The sequence below is a fragment of the Gossypium arboreum genome, chromosome 12, assembly GCF_025698485.1.
Source record: "Gossypium arboreum isolate Shixiya-1 chromosome 12, ASM2569848v2, whole genome shotgun sequence".
NCBI lineage: Eukaryota > Viridiplantae > Streptophyta > Magnoliopsida > Malvales > Malvaceae > Gossypium > Gossypium arboreum.
Window position 1 is genome coordinate 16,263,366 of NC_069081.1, and position 12,331 is coordinate 16,275,696.

At 33.6% G+C, this 12,331-nt stretch overlaps 1 pseudogene; it reads right to left on the minus strand.

The window, feature by feature from the left end:
• Positions 1-8,760: 8,760 nt before the first annotated feature.
• On the minus strand, positions 8,761-9,857 carry LOC108477910 (F-box protein At5g49610-like; annotated as a pseudogene).
• Between the last annotated feature and the right edge of the window lie 2,474 nt (positions 9,858-12,331).

Here is a 12,331-nt window from a genome sequence, read left to right on the forward strand (position 1 = left end):
GGCGTTGATAGTGTGGATGACTTCAACTTTAATGATCCCGAATCCGATTGCTATCGAGCTTAATCTATAAAGCAGAGAGCCAAAGCAAGCGGGTAAGCATTTTATGCTTAGTAAGTCTCAAGGAATAAAATCAGCTTTAATTTAAGCAATACATTCACATAACCAAATGCATCATTTCATTAATACACATTCTCATAATCATTCTTACTTCACACTTCATCATTATATACTTTCACAAAGTATCAACCATTCCAATAGCTGAAATTGTTAGTCGATTGAGCGAATGTTGCTCAAATATGTCGACTTTCCAATGCACATATAAACGTACCTTATTCTTTGGGCTTTTCGAGCGTACTAATTGAATTTATTACAGCAACCAACACTCACCTCCAGCCCAAGCTTCTTCGGAATACAACCGGATATAACCACGTGCACGAATGCCTTGGTCTTAGCCGGATAGAATGACTCGCACGAATGCCTTGGTCTTAGCCGGATGTAGCCACTAGCACAATTGCCTTGGTCTTAACCGGATATAATTTCCAGCATAATTGTCTTCGGGGCTTAGCCCGGGTATCATTCAATTTCTCATGCACACATACATCAATAATCATTGGACATACATATTTCATTTTCGTTACTAAGGCTCAAACACAATTATAATCACTAGCATAATCGCCTTCGGGACTTAGCCCGGGTATCATTCGAATACTCATACACACATAAATCAATAATCAATACATCCATATTTCATTCCACAAAATTCAATTAAGGTCACTTCTTGAGGACTTACCTCGGATGTTGTCGAACGGCTTTTACGGCTATTCGATCACTTTTTCCTTCCCCTTGTCCAATTGTGGCCCTCTAAGCTCTTGAGCTAATTCAAACAAATTCAATTTATTAAAACCTCATTGTGCTAGCTTATGGCGAATATGACAAGGAGTTTAAATGGTCAAATGGCCACCCTTTAGCTTGAATACACAATGGTCATGCACATTTTATACTACATCAAGCAATTCAATACAATTCATTCGGGCATCAAGGAAAAGCTAAGGCCTTCAATAGGCTACCTAAGGCCGAATATACATGTCCATGTTGAGGCCAATTATGCACTTAATACCACACAAAAACAGCATGCATTTTACTAGTTAATGCTTTGCATGTTGTAGCTCAAAACTTATAATATAGCATCAAGCACTCATATGTGTGCTAGGCCAAATGTGCTTGCAATTTCACAAGCATTCTTCAACATCTTCTTCTTTAAACAAACGTATTCATCACTTACTTCATAGCCAAAACATCATGTGCAAACATATATATACATATATGAGCATGGCGAATTTCAAGGTGTCCATAGCCATCTAAAACACAAATTTTAACTAACATGCAAGAAGCATGAACCATGCTCATGAATGCATCATGGCGAATACATCATAATCATGCCCTTTTATCTTCAATCATGGTTAAACAAAAGAAAACTCAAAGTCTTACTCAAGATGGCTACAAAGAAATTTCAAGAGTAGACAATCCATCATTGCATGCATCATCATCAAGCTTCACACTTAACATGCAATGGCTTTATCACAATACCAACCTTGACCAAATACCACTTCCATGGCATAACAAGGATTTGAACCATGGCTAACATGAACATCAAGTTGGCAACTAAAACATGCATGAATCTCATGACACAACCTCATACATACCTCAATCTTGATGCAAGTTTAGCCAAATATCCTTCTAGATCTCTTCTAAACAAAGGAAATGAAGCAAAAATCTCTTCTTCCTCTTAGTATTTTTGGCCAAAAGGAGAGAACAAGGATGAACAAATTTTTTGTTTTTTCTTCTTGGTTGCACGGCAATGGGGAATGCTACTCTCTCACACACATTTTTTTTCATTCTTTTCTTACCCATGCTTATTTGTTTATTATTTCTCCCTAATGCCCAACAAAACATGTTTCATGACATGTTTAGCCCATATCTCTTTGTCATGGCCGGCCATCACTTGTAAAAAGGGGAATTTGACATGCAAGTCCATTATTTTGCATGCATGCTTTAATTAGTCATCACACATTTCCTATCGTACTTTCAAAGTTCACTACTAAGTCCTTTCTTGTGGAATTCACCTTTATAACACTAAATCAATCATCATAAAATGTCATACATGAGCACACATATTATAGGCATCAAAATAAATTTTAATTATTTTTATGCCTCGGTTTTGTGGTCCCGAAACCACATTCCGACTAGGGTCAATTTTGGGCTGTCACACACTAGGCTTTCCTTATACTTTTGTATTGACCCTTCAGGTCTATGTAACACCCCTGACCTGTATCCATCGTCGAAACAGGGTTTCAGAGTATTATCGAAACTTTCAGAACATTTTACAACTAATTTATGTAAATTACTATTCATTAACCAAGATCATTCAAAACGTCCCTTAATTGGACCTTCGAGGCCCAATACAAGCATTAGAGTCGAGTCGGGATTTAATCGGGAACTCTAAGAATTTTTTGTGACATTTCAAAAATTTTCCAAGGTTCAGGACTTACACGCCCATGTGGTCTAAGGGACACGTCCGTGCTGCAAGCCGTGTTCAACCCCATGTAACTCTCTGACTTGTGCACACGGCCATGCCACACTCCGGTGTGCTAGGCTGTGTGGTTAATTAATTCAATTCGAAAATAGGTGCAGGTTTCACATGGCCAAGACACACGCCCGTGTTCTAAGCCGTGTAGCACACACGGCTGAGACACACGCCCGTGTCTCTACCCATGTGCTCAATTCTGAGCATTATGTTTCTCAAAATTAAGGTGCAGGGGACACACGGCCTAACCACATGCCCATGTTACAAGGCCGTGTCTCACACACGATCTAGACACACGCCCGTGTAGATAAAATAAAGCCATTTCCTAGCTTCATTTGTCACCAAAATTTACCATTTTCCTGCACTAAAACATATGAAACACACTCTAACCATTTCTAAGCATTCAAGTTAAGCAATTTCCATCATTCATCATGGCATACCATTACATGCATACATGTTCACAATCTTACCTTGATTCAACCCATATATTAGACATAATTTGATCAACTACTTAACATATATTTAACTACCATAACATGACATTACAAGTATATCAAAACAACCATTACTAGCCATTCCAATAACTAGATTACAAGCATCATTATCAAGCCACTAATGGTCAAGTTGTCCTATACATGCCATTATACCAATATGATTTTACTAAGTATACCCAAAATAAGCTAGATAATAGTGTGACGATGCTCTAATGATCTCAACCTTCGCGAGCTTTCGAGCACTATAAAACAGGGGAAAAATAAAACAGAGTAAGCATGACATGCTTAGTAAGTTCGTATAACGGAAGCTAAACTTACCAATCCCGTTTATTAAATCTAAGCATACAATAACATGTTTTCCATCCATTTAGCAAAATTGCCTAAACACATGCATCCAATCAAACATGTTAGTCACAAAGTTTACATATACATCAAGTAAGGATAGATAAGCTCAACATGCAATACTCTTTCCAGACATTACCATTTAATCTCATAATTCTCATGCCATGTCAAGCGTTTTATGTTTGTTGAATCATTGAAATTCCGATGGATACTCAAGTAGTACACTTGGGGTGTATGATTCAATAATCCGTCAATTCTTTTTCGAGGGTACCTATTAGGGCACTTAATCAAGGAACACACCCTCGAGCCACATATCATATAACATGATTATCATTCCAAGCTAAATCCTTTATATAACGTAAGCTCAAAAGAGCTTAGTTAGGATGACCAATCCAGGCTAAACCCTAATCGTAACGTATACTCGAGAGGTATTATATCAAGATTACCTGTCCGGGCTAAATCCTTTCTATAAAAAGGAAAATAGAATTACTCATCCGAGCTAAATCCTGTCCGCAACAAATGTGGGACCTTATTCATTTCGGGAAAGCGCATATATTCATCAGAATTCAGTATTCAATATGGACTTACCCATTTTTCATCATTTCAAGCATGTATTCAATTTTTCATTATAGCATTCAAATGATGTACATCAATATAAGCCACATTCCATACAAAAACAACATTCAATCAAACATTTTTACATGCTCGATTGAGTTACATGAACTTACCTCGACACTTGTTTGCGTATAAAATCTACTAATCGAAACCTTTCTTTTTCCTTGGTCTAACCTCGAATTTGTGTTGCCCAGATCTATATAAATAACTTTAATCATCAATTTCACATATTTCATATTTATTTGGCCTCAATTTACATCCTAGGAAAAATTACCATTTTGCCCCTAACTTTTCCATAAATTCCCATTTCGTCCCTAGGCTCAAAAAATGAAACTTGTGTAATTTACTCCCTATTCCAAGCCTAACCATAATCTCATTACAAAATTTACAGCACATGTATTCATAAAAATTTAGAATTTTTCATCAAATTTCACAACTTTGCATTTTAGTCCCTAAATCATGTTTTCATTAAAAATCACTTTGTAAAAGTTGTTTATCTATCAATAACCTTTCATTTTCTGCCATAAGTTTCTAATTTTCATCATATACATCTATTACCCATTTTCCATACTTTGATAACTTTTCAAATTAATCCCCCAAATAGATAGTTTAAGCTATCCTGGTTTCAGAAATATCAAAATTACTAAAAAACGGGACAAAGGAACTTACCCAATTAGGCCATGAAAGTTTCTTCTCTCTCTCTTAGGGTTTCCATGTATTTTAGGTTTAAGAAGATGAGAAAATAAGATGATATTTTCTTTTCATCTTTTAATTAACTATTTATTTTTCAAATTCCAATTTAGTCCTTGCCCTTTTTCTAAATTTCCATGGATGAGTCACCAAAAATCTACATACTTTTCTTCAATGGTCTAATTACCATATAAGGACCTCTAGTTTTGAATTTCATAGCTATTTAATCCTTATAGCTACTAGAATTCAACTTTTGCATTTTATGCAATTTAGTCCTTCTCGTAATTAAACACTTAATCGATAAATTTTTTGTATCAAATTTTTCATACAACATGTCTATCATAATACAGGCCATCTAATTAAATAAAAATAAATTTTATTTTTGGGTCGGATTTGTGGTCCTGAAACCACTATTCCGATTTCACTGAAAAAAAATGGGCTGTTAGAGTCTAAGTTTCTTTCATAAGACCCATTTATTACTAATACCTTTAGGCAAATATACTAATTCCTAAGTATGATTAGACTTAATAGATTCAAGCTCATTATTAATAGGAGCTCTCCAAAAACTAGCATCTATTGAATTTATGGTTTTATCGTAAGTTTTTGGATCTTCATCTATCAAAAAAGCAAGAGAAATAAAATCATTTATTAAGTTTAAATCATTAACTTCAGTTATGAAAGAAGTAAAAAAATCAAGTCTGAAACTAGTAACATTCTTTTATCTTTTACTTCTTCTAGGTTCCACATCATCATTAAGAATATCTCTATTATTTGTACTAGAAGAATAAACATGCTCATCTAATGGTGTTTTAGGATTTGCAACAGATTTATTTAGAGGAAAATTTTTTAAAGAAAACAACATCTCTAGATTCACATATGGAAAAATAATGCAAAGACATAAATTTATATGCAACATTGTTCAGAGCATAACCAACAAAAACAACATCAACAATTTTAGACCCAATAGTGTTCAATTTGAAAACAAGTATGCCTACTTTTGCCAGGCATCCGCACACTTTCAAGTATTTTAGATTAGGGGTATAACCTTTACACAATTCATATATGGTACAATCTAATTTTTTATAAGACACTCTATTAAGGATGTGATTAGTAGAAAGTATAGCCTCCCCCAACATATGATCAGGTAAACCAAAACTAAGTAGTAAAGTATTCCTCATTTCTTTTAAAGTTCTATTTTTCCTTTCAACTATACCATTTTGTTGTGGAAAATAGGGGGCGAAAAATTCATGTATAACTTTGTCTTTCTCACAAACTTCTTTAAGGAAGTTAGTGTCATATTCGCCCCCTCTATCAAATCGAAGACATTTTATTTTTCTATCAAGTTGGTTTTCTACTTCAGCTTTATAAAAGAGAAATGCTGGTTCAGCTTCATCTTTTGTTCTGAAAAGATAGATTTTGTATAACTAGAATAGTTATCTATAAATGTAATATGTAGCGTTTCCCATTTTTACTTTTTGTGTTTCTAAAGTCTACTATTTTAGTACAAACTAATTCCAAAAGTTCAATTTTTCTATCAGTGATGGATTTAAGGAAGGTTTAGCGTGCTTGGCCTCAACACAAATTTCATATTTATTAAGGTTACTATTATCTAAATTATGCAAAGGATTTATTTTTAGAAGTTTCTTCAAAGAATGTATATTCACATGTCCTAATCTAGCATGCCACATATAACCAAATCAACAATATAAGTAGAGGTGATGGCTTTATTATTATTAAACATAGTCTCAATCACAAATAAGCCCCCACATAAATAACTTTTCTCTACATAGTCCTCGTTTCGGGAAAGTATAATTTTATTGGATTCAAATACTAGTTTAATGCCTGCCTTATTCAATAGACCACTACTAATCAAATTTTTGCGAAAAGTAGGTGCATACAAAACATTATTCAATGCCAAAGTTTTACCAGAAGTGAGTTTGAGTAAAATTTTTCCTTTACCAAATACTTCTGAAGTGCTTGAATTGCCTATGTAGACTTGCTCACCTTCAATTACCTTTACAAATTCAATAAACATTTCTCTATTGGCATAGAAATGTTTAGAGGTACCTGTGTCTACAATCCACTCGGTGTTATTTTTTACCAAGTTTACTTCGGAAACCAAAACAGCTATAACATTATCTGGATTTTTAACTACATATGCTCGTGGTTTGTTTTCATTCTAGAGGTTAGAACGTTGGTAGCATTGATAGGCTTTGTGTCCGTCTTTGCCACACACGTAGCATTTCACGTGGTTGTTGGATTTGTTGTTCTTCCTAGGTTTCTTAAAGGTGATAGCCTTCTTATTTTGAAATTTCGTTGCCTTCTTAGACCTTCCAACATCTTTATTCCTACTGAATTTAGAACTAGAACCAGATTCGACAAAGTTAACTTTTAAAGGGAATTTATTTGAGGTAACTAGAGCCTTATCTTTAAGACGATTGGCTTCATCAATCTTTATATGGCTGATTAGTTCTTCCAAAGGGATGTCCAGCTTTTTGTAGTTTAAGAGATTTTAGTAATTAGACTAGGATTTTAGTAGCTTCTCAATCAAGACATTTGCTTGGAAAATCTCACACATCTGTATTCCTTCCGCCAGGATATCGAAAACCAACTTCTCGTGAATATGGACTTGATCCATAATCGGCTTATCATTGATTATTTGAAACTTAAGCCATTCACCAACAACATATTTCTTAACTCCAGCATCATCAACTCCATATTTTTTCTCCAAAGTATCCTAGTTAGATTTGGTAGATTTACTTTTGATAAACAAATCGAAGAGGTTGTTAGCCATATGGCTTAACATGTGACCTCTTACCATTTTATTGTCTTTTTCAAATTTAGCTTTTGAAGTAACTACATCTGGTTCTTTGAAGGCAGTGGTAGAATCTTCGGGTTTCTTAATGGTAGATGGATCAAAAAGGATGTAGTCAACTTCAAGATGTTTGAAGAAGATGGCCATCCTCTGAGACCAATGACGATAATTAGTCCCATCGAGGTTCAAGCTTGGGTAGATCAAGGATGAATTTGTTGATTGAGGTAGACATGTTTAAGCAATAATTCATTTCTAAATTGTTGGAAATATAATCTACTGCAAAACAAATCTGTTAGCACTGACTGGGAAAAATAAATGATTAAATATGAAATAAGAAATTACTGTGCCATGGTAAATCCACTACCTTAGAAACGAATTCGCCTTGATCAGTGAATCGTGTAGTGGACGTTGTCCCCCAAGGTTAACACAATCCTTCGATATTTGTACACCCGAATATAGAAGATGGAACTCAAATGGTACTACTCTTCTCGGGAAATCATAGTAGGAACAATTCCCAGGAAAGTTTAGAGGAGTCACAATCGGTCTCGCTTAAAACTCAAACTCCTAGACATAATTTTCTCTAAAGTGATTAGGGAATAAAATCGACTAGTTTATAAAGAAAACACACAAAAAGTGGAGGAGAAGAAGTTTTCAGAGAGTTTTTTTTTTCTATTCAGTGTATAAAAATGAGGAAGCTAGTCCTCTATTTATACTAGTAACAGAAGGGCAATATGATAAAAAGGCACGAACAGTTTTGTAAAAAACCTATAACCACATCTCCACAAAATCTTCAACAATTCCCACTAAGTCCTCAACAATTTCACATTACCAACATTTTACACTTCACAAGCGGGTTGAGAGCTTGATATGTATAATTACAAGGTGTAATAAAAAATAAAAAAAATTTAAATATACAAATAAATGTGACACCTATCACATTCTCAACCTGTATATTCTCAACCTGTTTGTCTCAAAACATTTGCTCAATACATATAATTTTTACTTTTTAAAGCAAGAAAATGATGCATGAATTCATAGGAAAAATAAAAACCCTACCTTCAATCAGATTCCTATAAATTGATGGCAGTAAAAAAAAACATAAAACATATACCGAAAGTTGCACCGATTTATTTCTTTCTGATTTTGAAAACCCACAGATTGTATGCTGTTCTTAAGAGTTAAGACCGAGCAAAGTATTCCATTCACAGTTTAAAAAGAGGCTAGTAAAGCTTGACAAGACCATTCACATGACCAACAAACCTTTCATAGGGATGAATGATATATTCGCCTAAGCAATTAGACGCCTTGTTCTTCATGTCAATACAATAGTAGCTGTTCCTCTTTCTAAGCACCACTACATCACCCACAAACACGATATATAGTTGATTGTGACCATCACAATACCTACCTGAATAGTTGCAAGGACAAGTAGTTGATTCAACAGGCAGTGTGCTATCTAGCTTTATTTCAGGTAGAATTCTTGTCCAGGTCTTGACGGCTGCCCTCCTACGGGTGTGGGATTGAGAATTAGTTAGCATAAACTCAATTAATTTCTGGTTGCGTATGCAAGCTGCACAAAGCTTCCCATTTATCATGCCTAAGTTCTCCAAATTGGAAGAGAAAAGCCTACACAACTCTGAATTGAGATCGAATGAAGTAACTCCTCGTGTTGACGGCCAATAAACAATGCCATTCACATGAGCACCTGTTTTTGGCAAGAGTTTCTCATTGTCATCAAACCTAATCTCACCAGATGTTCTCCATGATCCTCTGTCAGAGGAATATACCTCAAACTTGTATCCACCTAGTTCAGATGGAAAGGGGCACACTAGCTTATAATCGGCAGTGAAGTTCATAATCGGTGGCTCGAGTCTGGCCCATGATCATCGTCTGGTTTTGGAAGTTCCTTCCATTGCTTGTTAGCAGGATTGCAGATGTAGTAAGGGCGGTAAGCAGTACGTCCCTGGCAACAAAGTAGCCCATTGTAGGAGGTCCTAACATCAACGGGTTCAGGCAGAAATGTTAAGGATGGGTCTGGAACACCATAAGCCCTGGGGTCAAGAGACATGAATGCTGGCATCCCTGTTAGTGATTGAAAAAAGAAGCCAGATATATTACGGAATGAATTCGATTGATTGTGAGCAAAGAAAGCGGTTGATATTCAAAACCTCCATCCCCGACAAACTCCCGCGCAAAGAAAAACCGATTTAGCCGGAAGGTAAGGAAGAGCATTCTCCCTTATAATACCTTTTAGATCCATGTAAATCCTGCTCTTCTTGTTCCCATACAAGTTTGGTGCCTTGTTTCCTCTGTCCATTTTTTAACTCAAAATTTCCCCTGCACCGCACTCAAACCTCAACAATTTATCAGATTATTTACCCATATGAAAGGCTAAAATTTATTATTCACGGTTTCAAGGAGGAGTCAAGGTTGGTTCACTAACAAAATTCACTCAACATTTTCTAGAAAACCCTTAATGCTATTCTTCCATATCAGTACAATGTGATAATAAAATTTTCAGTTTCCACAAGATTCTTCCAACTTAAAAACATCATATACGTTTGTATGTGTGTGCATTCTTTTTTTCTTTCTTTTAGTATTTAGAAGTGTAAAATTTAATAGCTGAAATCCTTACATTAAATGGCAAGAAAGTCTGAATGAACCAAACAAACTATTAATCATATCAACCTAATCAAAAGCTAAAAACTAATAATTAAACAAAACAATCAGATCCTAGTTGTGAGAAAAAGAAGAAACCAAGACAGGAAAAGCAAGATTAATCCTAAATCATTGACATTTTACAAATTAAGGAGAAAGTCAAAGATTCGGCAGCCATTAAAAGAGAAACTGAGTGAGAAGCGATACCTTGACGTATATTTATTGATGGGGACTTTGGAGAGAAAGGCTTTGATTCTGTTTTGACCATTTGGGATCTTCTTTTTCGTTTTCTGAAGTAATATATAGCGTGGACTAGAGCTGCAGTTTGACTCTTTAACTAAAAGATTATGGTTGTGGCCGGAATTATTGTTATTGTTTTTACTGTTTGATAATCAATAATTTTTGGCCAAATGAGGGAAATAGTAAAGGGACACATTTTTGTCGGTTAAAATATCATGTACCTTTTACAATTTTAGAATTTAGTCTTTTATTTCTATTTTAAGATTTTATTTTTTACATTTTAGATTCATATTTAATTGTCAACTTTTTAAATTTGTGACATTTTAAATAATAAAAAATTTACTTAATAACAATGTAATGTAACTAAAAATAACATTATAATTAATTTAAAGTTAAAAATATAATTTTAACAATACTAACAGTGCACATAGACTTTGGTATAATTTAACCTTTTTTTTTTTTTTGTAAGAAGGTTCGTTCTTATTTATTTATTTATTAATTTATTACAATCTCTTTTGCACTATTCTATTTTATTGTAAATCTAAACCTTGGAGTTATGGCTTAATTTTATCATGGTAGCTATCAGATTCGTTGTTTATTTAAGACTTAATTCACGATTTGTTTTAAAGAATATTTGTTTTTTTATTTTGGTATTTAATTTTTTTGGTCTAAATTGACATTTAAGTACACTCACTTTCTTATTTGGTACCTAAAATATGCATCCGTTATATTTTATTGTCCATTTTTTGATAGATGTTAAAAAAAATCTTATAATCTATCACAAAGTGCCATGTAGCACCCCTTATCCGATCCGGTCGCCGAACCCGAGTAAAACAATGCTATGACAAAACTCAACAATTGATAAATACTTTATTAAACAAAAACTCATATGTTTATAACTTATATCACATGTAAACAAATATATTTAAATTTGAACTCTATGAGGATCTAATTGTGAAATCCAAACATACAATAGGATTGAATTGCAAAATCATTAAGTTTTAAAATCAATATTGAAAATCCATAGTTGGTATCGATACTAAATTAATACTTTGTTAAAAATCGATCCCAAAATTCAATTTTGTTTTCCTTGCAAAATAAGGGTATCAATAATTATAGTAGGGTATCGATATAAATAAAAATAGTTACTATTTTGACATTCTGTTTATTTTAAAACTGTTTATTTGGTTAAATATCGATATAAAATGCCAAAGTATTGATATTTAACTCAAAAATGGTAAAATCCCATCTATACAAGTTCATTTCATGCCAAATTTCACCTACCAACAAAAGACAATAATATCACCTATTCAAACACTTAAATGACTAACCAATGTGCTCTCATTGACACCACAATTTAAATAACAAAATATATCTACAAATCACACCAAATAAGTTACTTTCAAGTTTATAAATTTCATACTTACTTCATGCCAAACTACCATTTGTTCTTTCTCATAATCAACCATTCATAAACATAAGCTCAGGACCAAAACATACTTCACATTTCAATAACATAAAACACACCTAAACAAAAAAATTATCATGAAACACAACTTTCAACATATATAAACATTTACTTAGTTACATTTTCAACTAAAACATTAATCTTAACAAATTCAAACCCTATATACATGCCAAAAATCAAAGTGACTCAAAAACAAAAACTACCGAAAAGAGTTTAGGCAGTGTTAGCATTGAAGTTGTTCCGTCCAACCAGTTCTGCAAAACGTTAACTACAGAAAATAAAACAAAATTGAAACAATTAAACTTATGAAACTTAGTAAGCCCATAAATAAAATTCAATTCAACTTGCCTAAATTTATAATTGATAACTAAATGAACTTAAATATTTAAAACCTTGACAACCATTTCCAAAAACACATATCATTA